Raw genomic sequence first — 22,978 nt, forward strand, 5'->3', positions numbered from 1 at the left:
AGGGATCTTTGGCGAGGATGTCGAGGTGAGGCCTCTATAGCGGAGGCAATTCTGAAGGTGAAAAGCCTAGACGAGATCACTGACGCGGAAGAGCTCGTCACTACATTGCGGCCACAGTGCGTCGTGTAGGTGACCACTGCAACCGTTTGGCATCGGAAGGGTACAGCTAGCTGTGCAGGACGCTAACAAGTATGTTAAAATAGGGAAGCTCTAGGTGGGCTGGTCAGTCTGCCAATTGACCAAGCACGAGCCACCGGAGGCTTGTTTCAGGTGTCTTGAACCAGGACGCAAGTTACGGGACTTGACAGGAGCAGGCTGTGTAGGCAATGAGGAGGTCAAGGCCATAAAGCACATGACTGCATGCATCCTCCTAAGTGTTTGATTTGTTACGGGAAATCTGCTGCACCTGATCTACTACTGCGACGTAGCCCAGCAACCGTTGTGTCAGACAGTTGCGGAGTAGGACGGGTATCGCCATAGTGGAGCCATATCGGGTACCAGCCTGTAACGGCAACTGGGTCGCGGATGGGTCGAGAAAAAAAGGTGGCGATATGGACAACAGGTAAATATCCCGTACAGGAGTTGGTGTCTACTGCTTAAGAGGGCTTCATGATTGCCAAAGAAAATGGGGTCTTCTTTTGTAACTGCGATGCGCCTCCACGGTATTCGCCCGAGCAGTTCACGAAGATGTTGGATTGTATGACGACCGTGCTGAAAGGGCGAGGGCCAATGGTAATAGCCAGTGACTTCTATGCCTGGGCTGTGGAATGAGCAAGTCGTTTCACGAATCAGTGGGGCTAGATCCTGCTAGAGCCACTACTGGCCAAGCTAGATGCCGATCTGGCTAATAAAGGTACATACATATATTTAGCCTGAACGGATCGAAGTCGATCATCGACTTTACTTTTTGTAGTTCTGACCTAACAAGTAGTTCAAACTGGAGGGTAGACAATGCCTACACTCACAGCGATCACCTGACAGGAAGCGGGCAGCGACTATGTGCGGGCCAAGTCCTCGTAGGTGGAAGATATAGTATTTCAGCAACGAGGTATTTGGGGAGGTGCTCCGCCGAGTGAGAAACCTACTCGGTTCAAGCGGGTCTCCACCCTAGGCAAGTTCACCCTAGAAATGGGAGACCATCGGCTTACTGGTGGACTCAAGCGATTGCGGATCTGCGCCGCACTTGCCTACGGGCTAGGCGGTGGATGAAAAGAGCACGCGAACTGAGGAAGAGCGAAACGGCTGTTTGCTGCTGCCAAAGTTACGCAGAAGACCGAGATAAGAGCAAACAAAAAGTCCTGCTCTGAGGGTCTCTGTCAGAGTGCTAATGCGAATCCGTGGGATGATGCCTACAGGATCGAGATGGTAAAGACAGGAGGTGTAATGTCTCCTACAGAGCAGTCTCCAGAGCTGTTGGAGGGGATCATCTAGGGCCGTTTTCCGCGTCCCTTGATGGCCTCCTTTTGTAGGACAGGTGGGGACTAGGGTGGGGGCTGGGACGATGAGACGAGGTGTACCGATAATAAACTTGGGGTGATAGCAAAGTCCGTAGCTATTGCAAGACCTCAAAGGATTCTCAGATTTGCTATGCATAAATGTCTGGACGAGAGAGTTGCCCTAGAAGTTTGGAAGCGGCAGAGCCTGGTTCTATTGCCAAAGGCGGGGAAACCATCCGGAGAATCGTCGGCATATAGATCAATATGCTTGATCGATATAGCGGGGAAGAAATCATCCTGAACACGCTGAGGGTGCAAATGGTCTCTCGAGTAACCAGTTCTACATCCGGAAAGGGAGGTCGACCGTAGACGCTAGCTTGTCGGTTAAAAAGATCGCTAAGATAGCACTCCAGTGTAAGAGGAGGTGAATTCGCTACTGTGCAGTACATAGTAACTCTGGGCTGGATATACGGAACGCGTTCAATGGTGCCAGTTGTACGGCTATTACCGATGCGTCTGTGTCTGGGGATATCCGGGTGCTTGTACAAGATTCTCTGGAGTTACTTCCAAAATTGAGTACTAGTTTACAACACAGAGGTGAGCCGGAAGTTCTTTCACACAACCTCAGGATTCCCGCAAGGTTCCATGGCATAAATTTCCCAAATGGAGGAGACACTAGTCAGAAACTTGCGCTTACTGGAATATACCGCAGAGCAATTGGCATTTTTCTCTTGCCGAATCCACTGCAGTAAGAAACGGCAGTATGATTGCGAGAGTATGATTGCGGAAATGCCGAAAAGCATGAATTAGAACGATATGCGGAGGTTTTGTTTGGGAAATTTTTAATAGTTCGCGGTACTAGACTGTACCAGAACCCGCTATGTGTAATGACCGCATGAAGTCAGTTTATGCACAGAGCTACACACTACGAAAAAACCAAAATTACACGTGACGCAAATTTAATGCACAGAACGTAAGCAATTGGAGACGTAATTCCCGAGCAAAGGTGGATAAGAAAATGATAACAAGTTCTGTTACCTGGTTATCATTCGTTTGATAATTGAGTTTGTTATCATTTAGGTTGAATTAAGAGCCAACATAACAAAAATGATAACTCATATTTACTTCTCGAATACCAAAATGATAAGAAGTTAAGTTATCATTGAGTTCAAGTTGATAACTAATTGTGTTATACACTATTTTGTTCAACATTTCATTTAGTTATCAGCATGAAAAAATACATGTGACTGATAACTGGTTTTGTTATCAATTACCCAGCCAGCAATTTGGTTGCTATATTGAAATTGCAACTGAAATAGTCACACATATATAGCATCAAAGAAATCGTATTCAATGCACGAAACAGGCATATACATACTAAAGTGGAGGCCATATCGAAACATATATACGATTACTGCGATTCCATCCAACATAATTTACGATTTCTCGAAAAATTTCTACGATTTCGCCGATTTTATCCGTCTAAATATACGATTATGCATGATCTTATTACGATTGAGAGTACCCATATACGACTCAAGATTTTCAAATTAAAAAAAAACCAATTGGTGTTCAGTGGGAATCGAACTTAGGTCCTTTGATTGAGAGCTGCGCGTTATCTCTATTGACTATACTGCCAAGTTGAAAATAGAGAGTTCAAATCGAATGGCATGAAACGAATAAAAATTAGTGTGATACGGTGCGTCACTTGTGGTGGGAGCGTTGTTGTTGTGCATTGAGTGGCACCAAAAGTAGTGTCTTGCAAGAGGCCCGGAATTCACATCGTTGTTGGAATCTATACATCACTTATTGTAAGTCATCTGCTAGTATGAAAACCTATATATTTGGTTGAAATTATTGCTACCATGGTTGGAATGTGACAACAACAACAAAAATATAAATTTGTGATGAATACATTTTTTTCTTTTTCTCCATCATGCAAATATGTAAATGCATTTACGATTCCCGTGATTAAGATTCGACTATTAAAAGTGCAGTAACAATCATATGCGACTGTAAAAATGAATATACGATTTCTACGATTTCATTTACTTCGTATACGACGCAAGTGTGACGCAAACGATCAATATACAACATTGTTATAGTTGTATACGATTTCACCGATTTTCATCATACCTTTAGGTAGTTAGCTCGATTTAGCAGATTCATATGCGATGTGAAACGACGATTTCCTCGATTCAAAGAAATCATATATACGATGCTAGCGAACTTGAAGCTTGACACTGAGAATGTATGTTTTTTTCACGATTCTATCCGATTCTGTGCGATCCTACCGATAGTATCTCGCACCTTTTATGATCGGAGACGCTTATATGAAACAAATCGCAATTGAAATTTAATTTGGCATGAAATGCAATTTTACGCAATCATTGTCAACAAATATACATATTATTATACAATTCTGATTCAATATATGGAAATATACGATTTTTTCCACACATTGATTTACGATATGTGGTTGGCTGGGTAGTTATCATTTAGAGCTATTTTATCGACCAAAATAGTAAAAATCTACTTTACCGACATCGTCACCTATTGAAAAAAGTTTCTTGTAACCTACAACCAATGTTGTCGACTATTGCGCCCAGGCGGGTCTCGAACCCTGATCGAGTGATTGTCGGTCGCAGCCGATAGCCCCTATACCAACGGGACTCATTGAGAGTGAGAGTAATAAAAGGCTAGGCTTTTGTACTGCAGTCGCATTGTAGGTGGGAAGCGGAATCTATTTTTAGATTCGAGGTTCATCAGACTCTCAGTTTTGGGAAAGCTTTGAAATGTGCGTTTGGAAACAGATAACATATTTTGTTATTATTTAGTATTTTTATGTTATCGCGATAGACCAAAATTATCGATAACTAAATTTGTTATCATCTGGTTATCATCAATTGAAAAAGATGATAACAAAAATAACAAAATGATAACACCGATAACACAGTTTATTATCAAAGTGATATCACTTTGTTATCCGCCTTTGCTCGGGAAATGTATGGGTCTTTTGACTTAATAATACATCATTCTTGAAAATTGAGTTCAATGTGACGTAAACGATTTGTGTATCGTGCATCGTTACGTTTCATATGACGAAAAATTAATTTAAATGTGACAGAAAATTACGTCACTTGGGTGTTTAAATTTACGTCATATGTGCCGCTTGCATATGTGCATCCGAAGTGACGCAAATTTACATGCCTTTTTCTAAGTGTGTATATAAAGTTAAGAACAAGTACGGCTTTTTCATGAAGCTTACACACTTAGAAAAAGGCATGTAAATTTGCGTCATTTCGGATGCACATATGCAAGCGACACATATGACGTAAATTTAAACACCCAAATGACGTAATTTTCTGTCACATTTAACTTATTGTTTCGTCATATGAAACGTAACGATGCACGATTCACAAATCGTTTACGTCACATTGAACTCAATTTTACAAGAATGACGTATTATTAAGTCAAAAGACCTATACATTTACGTCATCAAATTGCTTACGTTCTGTGCATTAAATTTGCGTCACGTGTAATTTTGGTTTTTTCGTAGTGTATACCTTCTAAGGAATAAAAACCTATAGTTATCATTATTATTATCATTATCATTATCAATAATAAATCCAGTCGGCACCATTTTTTGACTACTGAAAAGCTTCGACTTTTCGACGGGTGTTTATTGAGAATGATTTGCCTCACCCCCCATTGGCAGAATGGACTGTTTTCAAATTTGTTCGAGCAAGAAAGTTCGAATTATGCCACGCAATTTCAATTTCGGACACATTGTACCCCGCAGGACCGGAACGGAACGGTGCGGTGTGAGATCCAGTGTGCGGCCAGGGTAGTTGACCGCAACAACGGACGCGAAATGCTAGTCTGCTTTCACTCGCAACCGATCAGTGGTAAGTGGATCGGATCGTTGATCGAAAATAGCCAATATGTACTAAAAATCACGCCCGAGCTCCAGAAAACCACTGCAAAAGTATAAATAACAGAGATTCATAATACAACACCCCCTTCCGGGGCGAGTTTTCCCCGTTCTCCCAACAGTAGTGTGTGGAGGCAACGACGACGGTAAAAATAACCCTACCCTGATTGGTATCACCAAACACCACCGCTGACCACCGATCGCATCGTCCGTCTTTAAGCTGTCCAAGCTGGTGGCGCCGAGTATCATGTGATCCCTGGTGGTGGTGGTTGATTTTCCTTGTCCATCCCCCTAGAGACCAGAGCAGAGGGGTGTGGCTGGTCAGCGCTGCGGTCAGCCTCAAACTGTTCGATATTTTCCGAAGCGATGCGTAATATTTTTACGACCACGGTAGTGATGGTGGTTTGAACGACCATGCCACTCCACCACCTGTGGTGGTAGGTAAACGACGACGGTGGCGATGTGGTGCACTCAATGATCGTACTGAGCGGACCAATCGGAATGGCTTTTCAAGGGGTACACGGACAAGCTAGATCTTCGTTGGAGGAAGATTTTGCCTAGATGGGCATAAACAATGGCCACGGATGAACTGACCAAACAAAATCCATCAACACTGACTGCAATATTGGATGGGAAAAGCTTCGTTGATGGCTGGCCCATTTCAATCAATGATCGACGAATGCGTTCTTAAGTGAGATGTGTCATTTACTTACACGGAGTTAACCTCATTAAATAAACGGGACAACTGTTTCACATAACTGGGAATATTTCACAAATGGAGTGAGGTGCGTTCCAAACATATGTTCACCAAGGAGGTACTGTTGCAACAGCGCCAGGCATCCAGTGACTGAATAGGAAATGTGCCAGTTTTACCTATGGTGGAATACTGGCAATAGTGAACTTGTTTGTTGGATTCTACATGGTGAAAATATGATTAAATTCAAAGCCTTTCGGATGATAGATAAGCGCAGTAGCCAGGAGGGGTCCCTAACGAGGTATATTTGGCCTTATGGAACTTTATTGCACGCCCTAGCTTTGTTCTAGATAGGACGAATGGGAGCGCGTTGCTTAAAATGGGTTCCTTTCCCCTAAAATAGTAACAAATTTAACTTGTAATTGGAACATTTCCTTTAAATTTTCTTTTAAACTTTATTTTTTGTATTTTTTTTATCTATCTCAAACTTGCATACATATTTTTCATGACCAAAAAGGACAATTTGCCAAATCCGTTTGATTTTCCTTAATTTTTAGATATGCCGTATAATGAAAATAAGGAGACTTTATCGCCCTTTTCGTGATGTGTATAATAATAGGAATAATTAGGGTCTGGGACCATCTGGGCAGAAGCACCTATTTTGGGCACTTGCTGCTATAACTCGGTCAATTTCGAACCCATTGACTTGATTTTTGAAACACGATCTGATACGCACAGTATCTAGCCATGTACAAATTAAATAAAAAAAAAAACTCAAGTCAATCGGTTTAAAATTGACTGAGTTATAGCAGCAAGTGCCCAAAATAGGTGCTCCTGCCCAAATGGTCCCACACCCTATCTGCCATATTTTATCATTCTTTATCACACAACAAACATGACCTCAAAATGACTGACAATTCTCAGGTCATTTTGAAAAGTGTAATACGAGCAATAAAGGGACATCAACAAGGTCGTTAAAGTAGTAGATATTTTTTTTGTCTTCTTCGTGCATGTGTGTGGTCTGTCAAAATTACCTTAGACTTGTCAATCAGTTTGAGGTTACGTTTGTTGGTGTAATGAAGAATGGAGTATACTAGAATGATCAAGTAAATACGTGTGATTGTATTGTTTGAAAATTATAGGTTGTAAAATGTTGACTCGATTTGGTTTGATTGTTTTCCGGTCACAATGACTTATTTAACTGAAGTATGACAAGAAAACTGCCGAACATACTGGAGATTAATGATTAGAAAACATATGACAATTCCTTTCCAGGTCGTGCTTGTGATACGTTTTTTTTTCTTTAAAGAAGTGTAGGGCTATCGATTGTTGAAAAAGTTTTCATTTGTTTTTCCATGGAATTATCACGATACTCCTATTTTTTGCACGGATCTGGTTTTTGCTACAACTCAGTCAATTTTGAACAGATTTTCATGAAATTTTGTACACATGTAATGCCGTTTTACGCCCCATTCTCCCAAGTTATATGGGAATCCCATATAACATGGGACAATTATGCGTAGAACAGCAGTTTAGGGACTATTAGTACTATCCGTGCACAAAACATCAAGTCAATTTGCTAAAAATGGACTGAGTTATAGCAAAAAAAAAAAAAACGACCCGTGCAAATAAAAAAAAATGAATTTCCTCAAATTTTTTTTTCTAAAAAAATTAAAACATTCATAACAGGAGCCGGAAACCCAAATGTTGAACACTTCCTGAAGCTAACTTATCCTAACGTTTGACCGATTTTCGCTACATTTTGTGTGCCGTGAATGGGTCAAAAAAGTATACTTCCACATTCATTGCTCAATAACTTTTGCTTACTTGCATGAAAAAGTCATTAGATCACTGAAATGTGATCTCTGGTAATGCATGCACAAATGATGGAAACATATTTGTACACTTTCCTTTTAGGCGGGTATCGGAGGTGTTTCCGGGGTCCCAGGGAGTTTCCAATTATGGGGGTTTCAGGTAGAGAACTATTAAGGGTTTTCAGGGAATTTCAGGAGGATTCCGAAGGGATTTCGGTTGAATTGAAGGGAAGCCCCTGAAATTCTCATAAACGACCCTGCAAACCCCTCAGATCCATACTACGTAATTGTCAGATGTAAATAGGGGTTTTCATACAACATAGGACAATTATTCGTAGAACGACAGCCTAGATCATCCATGGAACGCTCCTGAAACCTCCAGGAACTCTATTAAACCGCCTGAAACACCCTGTAATGCGTCTGAAATCTTCTGAATTCCCTTGAAACACCCCTGCAACTCTCTGAAACCTCCTGGAACACCCCTGGAACTGTTCTGGAAGCCCTTGAAATCCTTTTGGAATGTCCTTGACCTTTCTGAAACTCTTTGAGATCTCCCGGAACATCCCTGAAATGTTCTGAAACCCCTTGGAATCAGTGTTGCCAAAATTCATCCTATTCATTTGAACAGTAACCAACAAATTGTCGTCAGTCAGTTTTGCTGCTAGTCATGTTCGAAATGATTTCAGTCAACCCGACTACTCTTCAAGTAAAAAGCGATTCCTTTGTCATTTGAATAAATTGTCTCTAAAACGACTAGGGTTTTTTACCCCATTCCCGGCACAACGGGTGAACAATATTGTACATTGCCTAAATCCACTTCTTCCATCTGAATCAGATACCTTATCGCGAGAACTTGTTATTAACAGTGATTGTTGTGAAGATTTTCAGCCGGAAAGTTGATTTTGAACGAGTTTACTGCACCCAGTCCAGCGCCAATTCTCGGCATCAGTGCCGAACTTCCAGCAAAATCAAATGGGAAATCACTCCGGCACCCATCTTTGTGCTGCCAAAGTGCACTCGTGTGCGTCTAATATTTGTTTTGAGCACTTGTGCGACTTCAGAGTGAAATTGTAGCTCATTGACTGTGGATCCTGTTGCGAAAATGTTGCGGCAGATGATTACTTTATGTAAGTGCGTTTGGAAAATATGCGGCAAGTGATAATTTGATTTGTTTTGCTGTGAGGTGCCGGGAATTGACGCGGGTGCTCAAGTAGTTCAAAACCCTAGCTGGGCACAAAACAAAAAAAAAAACACTGAAAAAAACATATTTGATTGCGGGTCAAATTTGATCGAATGTCTGGCCACTGTTGGACCCACATCGGGTAACTGTTCGATTTGGTGGCCAAAATAAAAACAAGTCAATGTTATGTTATACTTCATCAATAGCGATCAAAGCTTTAAACCTGAGATACCACAATTTATACTTGCTAGCTCGGGCTCGTTTGAATTATATAAGCCTTATTAGTCATGGGAGAAACTTGACTGATGCTTCGCAACCAGTGTCGCGACTGGACGCCTCAGGAAACCTCGGTCTGAACATCGACTTCTCTCCTCTTGGGGGAAGGATCAAGACATCTCCTGAACTTTTTTCCCAGTGGAAAACATGTTTAGCCTTTTCTATTGTCTCTTGGTGTAACGGCAACTTCTTTCATTATACAAAGCTACGAATTGTGGTCTATCTTGTCCAGCAAGTCTTCTGAAAGTTCAATAGACAGTATCAGATCAGTCGGGATATCCTAGGTCATCCAAACTGTTCTTGAGTTTAGATCCTAGAATCTACAGGTGTAACGGTAATTTCTTTCATTAAAAGTTTCGATTTGTAATCTATCATGTCCAGTAAGTCTTCTGAAAGTTATAGTGGTTGTTTTTATAAACTAAGCTTCATAACAGTATGGAAGCCCGTAATATCCCGAAAATATATAACAACGCTTGTTGTTCCTCTAACTGCTTTGGTAAGTACAGTGGATTATGCAACACTACTTAACGTAGTGGCAAAAGCTATTATCACAAGCGTAGACTTGAAGGTATTGGCTCCGTAGTAGTGTTGTTGACCGCGATTATCTCAAAAATATCTTGAAATGACTCATGATATGCCAGGGGGATTACAGATTACAGCTTAAAGTTTATTGTGAGAATAACTACTGTTACTATCAAGAGCTAAACTTCAGTTTGGACGACCCTCAATGTCCCAAAGATTGGTCCAGTCACCACGATTGATTATGAAACGTTACTCAGTATGTCAGATATAGCTGATGCTACGAGTGTAGACTTGAAGTTCTGAGCTCAAAGATAGTTTGGCTGACCTGGAACATTCCCATAGTGTCTCTAAATGACATTTGAGATTTCAAGAGCTTCACGGATCTCAGCAGATTCCTCCTCTTCTTGGCGTAACGTCCTCACTGGGACAAAGCCTGCTTCTCAGCTTAGTGTTCTATGAGCACTTCCACAGTTATTAACTGAGAGCTTCCTCTGCCAATGACCATTTTGCATGTGTATATCGTGTGGCAGGCACGAAGATACTCTATGCCCAAGGAAGTCAAGGAAATTTCCTTTACGAAAAGATCCTGGGCCGACCGGGAATCGAACCCGTCACCCTCAGCATGGTCATGCTGAATACCCTGCGTTTACCGCCTCGGCTATATGGGCCCTCAGCAGATTATGCTATGCTATTATTTATGGTGAAAACACATAAAGTTTTTCTTGTAGATTTGAAGGAATTAATTATAGAACAGTTTGTACGAACCTCAATGTCCCAAAGGTTATAATAAAAAAGTAGACTTCAAATTGCTCCAGTAACTGCGGTTGATTATGCAGCGTTACGCAATATTACAGATATGAATACTGTTACGAGTGTAGACCTAGAAGCCCTGCACTTGAAGGCAGTTTGGCTGACCTGGAATATCGCAGTAGTATCTCTTAATGACATCTGTGATTTCAAGAGCTACGCGTATCCCAGCAGATTATGCAATTCTATTATTTATGGAGAAAAAAAAAGTATAAAATAAAGTTTTTCTTGTAGATTTAAAGGACTTCGTTATAGAACAGTTCGTACGACCCTGAATGTCGCAAAGGTTTACAACAAGATAGTAGACTCCAGATTGCTCCGTTTCTCAGTATAACAGATATGGCTACTGTTACGAGTGTAGACTTGAAGTTCTGAACTCTAAAGTAGTTTGACTGATCTGTCCCTATAAATTGCAGAATCAAAAAGTTCATGCTATATCTGCTTGTTTTTTTTTTCTGTCTAAATCTTTTGAAAACATTTTGAAGATTTTATTATAATGTTCCTTGAAGAATCAAAGGATTTTCTTTTATCGAAATTAAGAAGTATTTTTTGGAACCAATGAGTTTGGTTTTACTCAGACAACTTACGGCTTAGTTAAATTGGAGAACGCCAAAACTGCAAAAAAAAATGTAAATAGTAAGTCTAGCAAGGTTATACATGATCTAGAATATTTTGAAGAGTTGCAGTCCGATTTTTTTTGAGAGATTTTCTTACTGAAATAAGAATGAATCCATGGCGAACTCCTGATAAAATTCATAGATTCCTTGAAAAAAAATCAGAAGAAATTTGTGGAGAAATTTACTAAAAATTTGTCCGTTCTTCCGCTTAAGATTTTCACGAATTTCAATAGGACATTCTGTTGGAAATCATGTCAGAAATTCCATCATAAATTTATAAGAAGAATCCCCTCTCAAATTTCTTCAGCATTTTCTATGAGAATTTTCTCCTTGATTTCAGAGTTTTGTGGAAATTGTTGGGGGTGTGGGGGGGAGGTCGCCAGTACTTCCGCGACAGTCGTATTAGAAGGAATTTTTGATAGTTAAGTGTTCATGTTTTATGGTGATCGACCAGCAATTTTTCTAGAGATTGATGCAGGATTTCGCTAAAAATTCTCTTTGGATTTCGCAAAAGCATCACCACCGATTGTCCTATATTTTTTCTAGAAATTGCTTGAAAGTTTCAACAATTTGATTGTAATTTATTTTGCAGTTTCTCTATGAACTCTGGCATGAATTTCTACTAAATCTGATCTAAATACACTCTTGAAAAGCTTTTTTACTTTATATAAATTTCCTTTATCATTGTTTTACGCTAGAGTTTTAAATCTGTTACGATTATAAACAAACTTGGTGCATATCATCACAACAAAATTAAGAAATTTGTAAGAATAATTCAAATTTTTTAGAATTTTTTTACGTTATGTTGGCAAAAATATATCCTTTACATTAAGGGCCCCCATATTTTTGAATCCGACCCTGCCCGGATAAATACGGCCTTTTTTTTAATTCCCTCGAAAGTTTCTCTTATTTTGCATTCAGTATCCCTTTAGATTACCGAACGATATTCTCAACGTTAAGCTGTTGAAAATGTGGTAGAATAATACCGAATACTGTAAAAAGTGTGCATAAGTAACTTTAGGAAAATACATATCAAACTTTTTTATGTATGTATTAAGTAAAAATGGGTGAGCTTCCAAATGGAGGTAAAATGGTGAAAATCAGTGTTGCGAATATTCTGGAAAAATAGTTTATTTCTTCAAAAAGTTAAAGATGGCCGACTCAACTTTTTATACCTGCAAATTGTTTCTTCAACAAGTGGAAGTGGCAAAGTGGAATCCCACTCAATAAAGTGGTATTTTTTCACAAATTTTTCGCTCAATTTGTCACGTCTATTTCAGACATATTGGCCGACTAGTATAGCCGGAAAAGGGCAATAAAATCATTGTTATGCAAATTGTAGCTCTTTTGTTACAATTAGTCAACAACGATTAGTTTAAAGGGGGTTTTGGTGAAACTTTCGAGTTATAACAGTGTGAACGAGCCACCAATTAACAAATATCGAGGGGTCAGCAAAAATGTATGTGGTTTGGACTAACTGGGTGTTCATCAATTTGAGCAACCAAAGGCTTTTTTTTTTACTTGTTCAGCGAGGATAGGAAATCATCACCTAAACCATTTTAACTACAAGGTGTAAATAGATTAATCTTGTTCGTTCTAAAAACTGTTGAATGTTTTCTTAATTTAAAACAAACTAGAATTCTGGCGCACTTTACCCAATAAGTTGAGCATGAGCTTAAGAATGAATTGAAAACTGATTTTGATATTCCGCTGTTGCGAAAATAACAAGTGTGAACTGATGCTTTGACATCAACTTGAAATACTAAATAAGTTTGGGAGTTTGGATTCGAATTTCATTCGAAGTTTGGGAGTTTAAATTTTAATTAGTCGATGAATGTTTTGATTTTGGAATCTATGTTGCTGCGTTATTTTATGAATATTTTGCCTAAAACCAAAAAAGGATGTTTTAAAAACTTCAAACATTTTACGCGACTTAAACGTCTGCTGATAATATGAATAAACAATCGATTCTCTCTGATAGCTTTATCAATGGATTGTACGAAGGAACCATTATGCAGTGATCACAAAGATTGCGTCAACGTCTTAAATAACTATTCGTTATAATGGAGTGTTATTGTACAACTTTAAGGGAAAGACACATATTTGACCATTGATCTCATCCACAGTAAAGATTCCACAACAATCTCAAGTTCACCAATCACGAATGTGTAGTATATTCTCTTCGCATTCTTTCCGGTCTATCGGTCAAGCACCGAATGATTAATATTTCCCAATGTGTGGTTCAATTTTCCCGCTTAAGTCATCTCCGTGTTGTGCGCTGCGCGTATAAATATAAAAGATCTTGTTCGATCTTGAAAATTCTGGCCTTATGCGTCACTGCACCACCACCGTTGATGGGACCACGCGTCCGAAATTCGGCCGGGGACAGTTTTGTTGCTGAGGGTGCGATGATCTTTTTCTTGTAGAAAAAAAAAACACTGATTTAAACCATTTCTTCAAATGAATCACTCCGGATACGGTACGCACGCACATCTATCGTTCGAGACCGATTTAAATTCAATAAAATTTTTGGAGTACAAAACTCACCTGATGTTATAAAACGGCTGCTGTCGTCGGGCGTCTTGCTCTCGTTCGGCGTACAATTAGTATTCCGTGTAAATTACCAGAAAACGTTCGGTAACTGGCAACAGGCGTGGAGGAGTACCGTGAAGAGGGCGGCTCAACAACGCGACAACAAATTGCCGGCTTTTCTTTCCTGTCGTAAAACTGTCACACACCCTCAAACCCCTCGGAACACACCGAACCTCGCAGTCCTCGTCTGGAAGGCAAACCGTGGCGCAACGCGGGCCCGGCGCAAATATAGTACATAAATTTTTCACTTTTACTTTCTACTATCCCCGTCCGACTGCTCCCGGTTTCCTGAACAACTTCGTTGCCGTTGGCGAAGTCTTGGCGGCGGCGTGTGCGCGCGTCCAACTGTCCAAACAAGCATGTGAAGAATTACGATGACAACATTTCACCGAAAAAATCACTTCTCTCACGTTTCTCGAGGTTGGACATATGGGACGGCCCTCTTCCTCGGGGTGGTGCCCAAACCCTGACCACTACTCTGATTAGATAATCGTTTGATCGGTGCCGCTCGGGAATTTCCACCTAATTCTGGGTGTCCTCCTCCGCACGCTCTGATCTGATTAACTGTTTGTTGTCCTCTCAGGGAAAATTACCACAAATCACACAACTTTTTCCCCCGATGATCCCAAACGGCTAACAAAGATTCTTGTGATCCACTAAACACAATCAGCACACTTCAGGGCCTGTTTATACCGTCGTCGAACAACGTCGCAAACTGAAAATCTAGATCGCAAGCTGATGCGTATCCGTATACACCTCCGTATTGCACGTCCGGCTTTTCTTCCGACGCAAATCCTCGATCTCGATCTTTGTTCGTGAAAAATCTCGCGCGGCGCCGCAATCGTTGTTGCTCACTGGTGGCGGTCCTAGCACCGACTGATGATCTCGGCCAGGCTGAATTTTCCACCTCCTCAACGATCGACGACGACGACGACCAAAGTATCTAAATACCAAGGTAAGAGATTCCCTCTAATATTCATGGATTTGTGAGAAAAGGAAAAAAGCAAAAAATAGTTATGAAGTTTGCGCTGATTTGTATGGGCACATCACTATTTAGCAAACTTTCTTAAGAAATTAAGCACTCCCATCATAGAAGCAATTATTTAATTGCATCTCACTGGATTAAAAGTAACCTCCATGCAATAAAACAGGAAATATCGCCATTTGAAAATCGGTAAAAAAATATTTTTTATTGGTTCTAAACATATTTTTTCAGCCTTAAGAAACATCCACACTAATAAAACTTCACAAACTTTGCTGAAATAATGACATTTTAGTGTAAAAACACCAACTTTTCATAACTAACGCAGATGTGTTGGTGAGTCTCGATTCTGACATTTGCGGGAATCTCTTACCTTGGTAAATATTTAGATACTTTGGACGACGACGACGAACGGCGCAAGCCAGGAGGGAAAACCGTCGTCATCATTGTGTAGTTATTCCGACGGTAGCACACATGTTCGCGATCGTGGTATGCTGCGTCTGGTAGTATAGCGTCCTCCCGCGTAAGCGACGATCATGACCAACCAACACATCTATAATCGTTTCTCAGTTCAGAGGACAAAAAAAGTTTAAATCCCTTATTGTTTGGGTTTGTTTTTCCTCTTACTCGGGTACGATCGTGGAGGATTCCTTGTGAGCATGTGTCGAAAGGAAACTGAAAGAGAGAATGAAAAGCCAATGCAGTGTTGCACTGGATTCTCTTGGTGGCTCCTGCCGCGATGTTAGTTGTTTTTTTTTTATTTAACTGGGATAAGATTTTATTGAGTTTAGCTTACCGAAATCGTACGTACGCACAAGCTTTACGATCTACCAAGATCATATGCTTCATTTAGAGCTGGCTACCGTTGCACAGTGGGATTTTTGTTCCATTTTTAACCTTTCAGGACGCGCGCCATCAAGCTCGCGCTGTATACGACTAGCGGTTTTTTTTGGGTAGTGTTGTACTTCTTACTAACGAGCCTGGATACAACAAAGAGGAGAAACGTTCCCATAGTTCCAATCGAGCAGGAGACCTGTCAAAACGACAAGGATTCGCCACTTTGGTATACCTACTCGAGACACTTTAGTTTTTACAACAGCGTGCGTCTTGAAGGGTTAACTCTCCAACGCCCTGTGTCACCTCTAGGTGACACCTGGTTTGTTTTGATTAGAGTAAGGTGGGGCAAAAGTTCGACCCTAGATGAAAATTCAATATTTTTTCAAAAAACCAAAGCAGAAATGAATAAATGAATACCGTCTGGTGATTCTACCATCCATGAGCTAAAACTTTGCTTAACAAAGTTACGCCAAATGTCTTTTCAATTTTTGGTTACAACACTTTTTGTATGAGTGTGTCTTATTCGAACTTTTGCCCCACCACTGGGGCAAAAGTTCGAATCTAGTGTTTGTGGAATTTCGCTAGCCGTTGCACACTATTTTGACACTTTGGTAATAATTGGAATATCTGAAACCAATTAATATTTGATGTTGGAACTGGAATACACTTTAAAGTTTGACCTGGATTTTACCCAAATCAGGGTTATATTTACTATACCAAAAATTAGTGGTTTTCCGCCAAATTCAGATAAAACAACATTTTTTTCAACTTTGATCGAATTTTCTCACTAATTCCTTCATTTTTAGAGATAATATATACATTTTGCCGAATTTTAGGTTTTTACCTTATGTTGCTACATGACTGGAACTCTTGTCCCACAATTCGAACTTTTGCCCCACTATGTGTAAAATACGATTTCCAAATCTTTTTTGCAAAAAGTTATACATGCTAAAGCATACCTAGTTACGCCCCAAAATAAAATATCGAATTCGATTTTATTACAATTCCATTCCATGCGTTGGCAGGACCATCGCATGTTACAATTTTTTGATCAAAAACCAACAATTTGTCATAACTTTTCGAAATATTGATCAATTTTCATAATTTTTGGAGCGCAAGACTCATTTTCAAAAAGGTTTCGAACAGCCTTGACACCCGAAAGAAATAATTTGAATTGTGCTCAAAAACTTCAAAAGAAACTCTTGCCCCACTCGAACTTTTGCCCCACTTTACTCTATTAAAAATCGAATTCTCGATCAAATCTTTTGCAACTGGTTTTAAATGAAAGCTATACTAGTCTATTTTGATTTTTGGCGAAAGTGGTCCAGGGCGGGGCCGGGTCACAACGTCCGAGGCCATATAGTCCCGGACATTAAGTCGCGTTTTTTTGCGAAATAGCGTCCAAAAGTTTGGATGCGTCATAATATCCTATGTGCCTTCTTTCCTTGGACTTCGTGGCGTATCTGCAAGTTCGGACGTTATGCCCCGGAAAAATGCGCCATAAAGTCCTGGTACTTTATGGCCTCGGACGTTATGATACTGCGCCGTCCAGGGCAATCTGGAGTGGCCACCGGGAATCGACTACAAGCAGAATCAGCCAATTTTCTATAATCTGTCATAACACAAAGACGAAATAACATTATGATTCAAACTAAACGTCATTTATATTGGCTTCAGATGTGCTTCAATTTTATCTGGTGTAGTAGAAAGTTTTATACAGTATGTTCTCAATAATCCGATTTTATCAGTTTTAGAAAATTTTCGTTAGGTAAATTGCCTGAGCAAAATATTGAAACTGATTCAACATATTAACTGCAGGAAGCGATGCAGATTGAATGTAGGAATTATAGAAAAATCAGTTCTGGTACCTGGAACCGTCCACCCCCCAAAGTACACACTTCGAAAAAATCTTGTAATTTTGCGTCATTTGAGAGCGACATATGCAAGCGGCACAAATGACACAAAATTGTATGCGATTCTATTTTTACACAAGACGAACTTTCTCATTTTTGTAATTTTACAACATCATACAAACGCGAGCGCGTTGCGCACATAACCTCAATTTATACAAATACGGCGTATTCATTCATCCACAACATTTATATCCGCTCCCTTTGCACCCAGTTTTTGCTCAATGACTTATTTTAAAAGAAACAAATCGTGCACATTTGATATTATAAACTTTATTCAATATCACTTCAAGCGAACAAGGTTTTGAAATCCACATTTTCTTTTCCACCGAACTATGTTTGCGACACTTCGTGCTGCTGCTGCCGCCGCCGCTGCCGATGCCGCTGATGAATGCTGGAAAACACTGCCACGTCCATGAAAAGTCTCGAACTTACCAGTTTTGCCCCGATTCTATAGCAATAGGCACTAATTTATCATTAATCTACGAATATAATTGACGGATGTATGTCCACGACTGTTTTTGGAAGATGCTGTTTGACACTTCAGCATTCGTAAACACATCTTGTTTGAGTCATCGAACTCGTGAATTTACGGCACAAAGAACTGAAAAATGCTTTCAGAGATTTAATTTTGTTCGAAAAAGCACGTAAACGTTATTGATGTGTCAATAGTGGCCAAGGGGAATGGCATATCCTTTTCTAACCGGAATATCCACATTTATCCGTTTCTAACCGTCGCTAACCGTTGCTAAGCGAGCTGCTAAGTGAGCAGATGTTAGACGCGGTTAGCGACGGTTAGAAACGGATAAATGCGGATATTCCGGTTAGAAAAGGATATGTCATTCCCCTTGATAGTGGCATAATATTAATTTATGAAAAGAGTTTCTATTTCTAAATCGTCTACGTTGTAAAAATATGTCACATTTTAGATTATGTCTAGGGCAAATACGTCAGTTTAGTTAATTGTGTCACCATTAAAAAAGAGATATTTTTAGTGTGCACACTTCGAATTTTCAAGAGCACAAATCTGAGCAACCGCAAAAGTTGATCGATTGGTTACCCGCTGGTGGTGACCAATCGATCAACTTTTCAGCGCAAACCGACACTCGGTTCTTTATATTTGTGCTCTTGAAAATCGAGGTGTGGCTTCGTCATATCTTCACCTTAAGAAAAATGCTTTTTCATTTTAAAAATACTTGAATTTTACTTGAGTTATATTCAGTAGCTTGCCATACGCTCAGTTATTTAATAAAGTAAATATTAAAAGTGAAATTTTTGAACATCACTGTAAGCCAAATATAAAAGTTGCCATGTTGCTCTGGTCTCAGTTCGAAAAAAAATAGACAACTTAGAGAAAAAAAATGCTTCATTTGGTTGATACAATCTGCATATTTCAATTCAATGCAGTGGCGGATGAATTATGGATGAGTAGAAACATATGTTTCACTATAAATCTTCAATCGCACATAAAATAGCACTATCCTTACTGATAATAAACCAATCCACGAATTTTTTTTTTCTAAAATAACATGTATGGTCTTTGCCTTCATCATCTGAAAATAATTTTCCAGCTTGGTGAAGTTACAAATATAAATATATTTATTTATTTTTTCTGTCAGTCACTACGTAGCAAATACAGTTGTTATGAGATCGTGTTTATTTTGTTTTGTTCTAAATAAGGCTCTCGCAAGATATATAACTATAAAATTTCTTAATTTGAACCTACACATGTGACATGCTATATAACAGTATTCTACAGGTTATATTACTAAAAAGCAGCTTAGTTTCAACCAATGAATATAGTTGCATTATTAAAGTGTTTTCCAAGTGTCAATTGTTGACAGATAACTTTATTGCAACTAGTTAATGCATAAAAGTTGAATCGACAGCAATTATTGGTACTATAAGAGTATTGGCATACATCTTGTATAACTTCCACGATGTTCTATAAGCCGCCATTTTTTGCGCTGTTTTGAATATATAAGTATCCCATAAGACGTGAATAATGCAAGAATAATACAACAGAGTTAGTACGATACTTGAATTTTAAACTCTTATCAAACAATCTGTGTTACTTGGGTCGTCGTCTACGGTGGAAAACGGGGTCATAGTGCTATGCACCTTCTTTTCTTGGTATGCCTACAAACGCCTGGACAGGAATTGTCTCCCGAAACCAATCAACATCCAGATCCATTATGATTTCTTCGGTCTTAACCTTCCTGTTACGTCACTTTGGGAACAGCTCACCTTGTTGAGCACTACGCCCGGAATTGTTCAGCACTACGTAGCCGTCGCACAGTAGTCCAGATTTGAAAATACCTGCCAAAAATTGCCAAATCATAGTAGTCTGCAAGTTTTAGCTTATATGAATGTATTGGAACATGATTTAGCGCTCAATTTCATTTTAAAGGCATTTTCATTTTTTGTCGATTTCTTCGAAAAAAACCGAACAAACTTGACGCTTTTCATACAATTTTACTATACACTTATCATCATGGCGTTACTATTTTGGCAGCTCTTGGTAGGCGCTTTTTTCTTTAACCAATTCTGCATACATAAACGAGCATTTGAACAGAATCTCCCCGCGGGGAGTAGCGGGGAGCGATTTGTAAGACACTTTGAAGTCGACCTGTAAGAATTTCTCATATTAATGACATGTAATGTCAATTTAGAAGCCAAAAGTGTTATATTGATCTTTTGCTCCATTGCAGATGTCTGATATACACAAGAACTTACAAATAAACTTTTGAAAGCAATTGTATTACTTATATCAATAGACTTTTGTAGTGGTTGAACTTGTTTGTGTTCTCTATAAAAAACTCAGCATTTTTTTCATCAGCAGCTATTCAGTGCTGTAACAAGATACAAAATCAATATTTTCAAATTTTTTAAATGCCAGTTAGCGCTCTTGGTATTATGGATGAATGCTCAATGTATCCCATATATGGCATGTTCAAAAATTGAGTTTCTGCCAGCTTTTCTCAAAATTGGACCTCTGTGCGTCGACGTACACCCGCTCGACCCACTATGACGATCAGTTCAAGCTCTTCGTTACTCATCCGCTTTTCCTGCTTGAACCGCATCACCTGTAATTGCCGACAAACGCATCACACGGAACTTCCTTCTCTTTCTTCTTTATTTTCTTCTTAAAAAACAGCCATTGGACACGGAAATGGTCCGATACAACTGGATTACACCATAGTTCCTAAGTTCACTTGAGTGTTGAAGAAATATCGATACAATCCAATTCACAAATTTCATTTTTATTAAATTGTAGAGAATCGGAGCGGAAAAAAATGTGTGATTGACCTATTACATTTAACTTGGAAGGGTAATCAAATAATTATAGTGGAGTAGCGTTGATTTCTGCATGCATAGATTTACAATATAAACGTTCTATAGGTTAGTAATATTAGATATAAGAAACATATAAACAAATTATTTGAATTTTTGAGCCTTCACCCATATTTGAACAGCAGTTCCTTTGTTGCAGGCTATTGTCCGGTAGCCAGTACGTTTTCATAAAACTGAATTAGATGTATTTTTACTGCGATAAAAAAGTTAAGTTGAAGCTTTTTGGAAAATTTTTGGACCATGGCTAAACAAATGTCTATTATTGTAGTTCATAGTACAGATCTTAGATTACTTTAACATCTCAAGTAACAATCTTGATTCATTTTGGTTTTAATTGTTTTATGATAGTTATCAAAAAAATGCATGGTCTAAAACCATCACCATGGTTTTAAAACCATCTCCAAGAATACTTACGAAACACCGCATAACTCTACAAACACAATAAGAACTATTGACCTTGATTGGCTATTTTAAGAGGCAATCGTAGTTATCTTCAATTATAAACCATTCTTGAGCAGTTACTGCTCTCGGGTGAGAACAGTTTGGTAAGGGGAAAAACAACTCAAGCATCATATTTGGATTGACATCCATTATCGCTGCTAAACAAGGACACCGGTTCCGAAAACCCTTTCTGACGTGGCGCAGCATCAAACGTCTCTGGCTACAACATCCGAGAAGAGGTTGGTTTGATCAGCAGGACGTGATTCCCGTGCAATTCTTTGGACTGCATACCATGATAAAACACTCTAAAAATCATCAACCACTTACTTGGTCGGAACGCTGACCGGTGGAACATGGCACTGCACCGTATTAAGGCCGGTTCCTGGGCGCATAACTTAAGAACGGAAGGTCCGATTTAGGTCTTCTTAGTTTTATTCTGTTAGTTTTCACCCAAGGAAGGTTTATGAGGCAAATAACATGGAGAAATGGGGATTTTTTTGAAAATCGATTTTTCATACATTTCGACCGGGGACTCGATGGGGAATTTGAAACGTCAAAAAAAAAACGCAGTAGGCAAGACAAAGTTTGCCGGGTACAGCTAGTTTATTACATCTCACACAATGTATGAAATTGTTAATAATACAATTAATTTGTTTGTTCACTATTCGATATACAAGATTTATGACGTTCTTGGCGGAGTTTGCATAAATCCGCATCAAGAACGTCATAAATCAAAGTACTCTTGAGTAACACTTCGTACCCTTGCATAAGTTGTACTTTATTTTTAAGCGGTTGTTAAGGTGATACGGGACGCCGTGTTAATTTTGCAATCTTCAAAGTTTGAGAGCAATGATTAATGATTCAGATGACGCCCCGTAAAGCCTTAAGCATTATTGGTAGAGATCAAGCAGGTTGCATTGAGAACGTGATAATACTCTTGAGTTACGCTTTTAATTCTTGCTTGAGTTGAAAGTAATTAGACAATCTCATGGTAATGTTGTTCGAAACCACCGATAATTAATCACGTCTTCGTGGATTTCAAAGGAAGCCATGTTGCAGAAATAATAATTATAAACATTTTATTATCGCATTATTTTCAAAGCGCGTTGCAATTTTTGGAAGTATCTTTCAACACATATACGATAAATTTATACCGAGATTCAGTATAAATATTTGCTGAGCTACGGCGGTGCCGGCGTTTGCCGAGCTCATCTTAGTGTGTACATTGTGTTTTTTCCAGACTTAACTCTACTTCTACCCCAACATAAAAGCAGCAACAGAAACATAATTTCATTATTGTTTTATCGTATCTTGTGAAGTGCAACCGAATTTTAAAATCAATTCTCCAAGACTACCATAGGATGGGCCTCTTTAGCCTTATGGTGGGTTCATGGTTGAGTTGATGTAGTTATGCAGAACAATTGGATTTATATTTGGTTATAAAGATCAGGTGTTGAAGAATTCTTCAAAGGCATTATAAAATTGATTTTGGTACTTGGGATAAGCAATAGTCCAACTCCCACGGCAGCGCTTGAACTTCTCTTTAATGTTGCTTCACTAGACCTTCATCTCAAACAAGAAG

General features: G+C 39.2%; 1 protein-coding gene across 1 annotated transcript in view; it reads right to left on the reverse strand.

Moving 5' to 3' along the window:
- The window catches only part of LOC115270321 (zinc finger protein 28 homolog), a 58,053-nt gene extending 43,285 nt beyond the window's left edge, over positions 1 to 14,768 (reverse strand). Inside the window, exon 1 of the mRNA XM_029879776.2 lies at positions 13,828 to 14,768. The gene's annotated coding sequence lies outside the window, so the exon portion shown is untranslated. The remainder of the gene's footprint in view (positions 1 to 13,827) is intronic.
- Positions 14,769 to 22,978: the final 8,210 nt, after the last annotated feature.

The sequence above is a fragment of the Aedes albopictus genome, chromosome 2, assembly GCF_035046485.1.
Source record: "Aedes albopictus strain Foshan chromosome 2, AalbF5, whole genome shotgun sequence".
Classification (NCBI taxonomy): domain Eukaryota; kingdom Metazoa; phylum Arthropoda; class Insecta; order Diptera; family Culicidae; genus Aedes; species Aedes albopictus.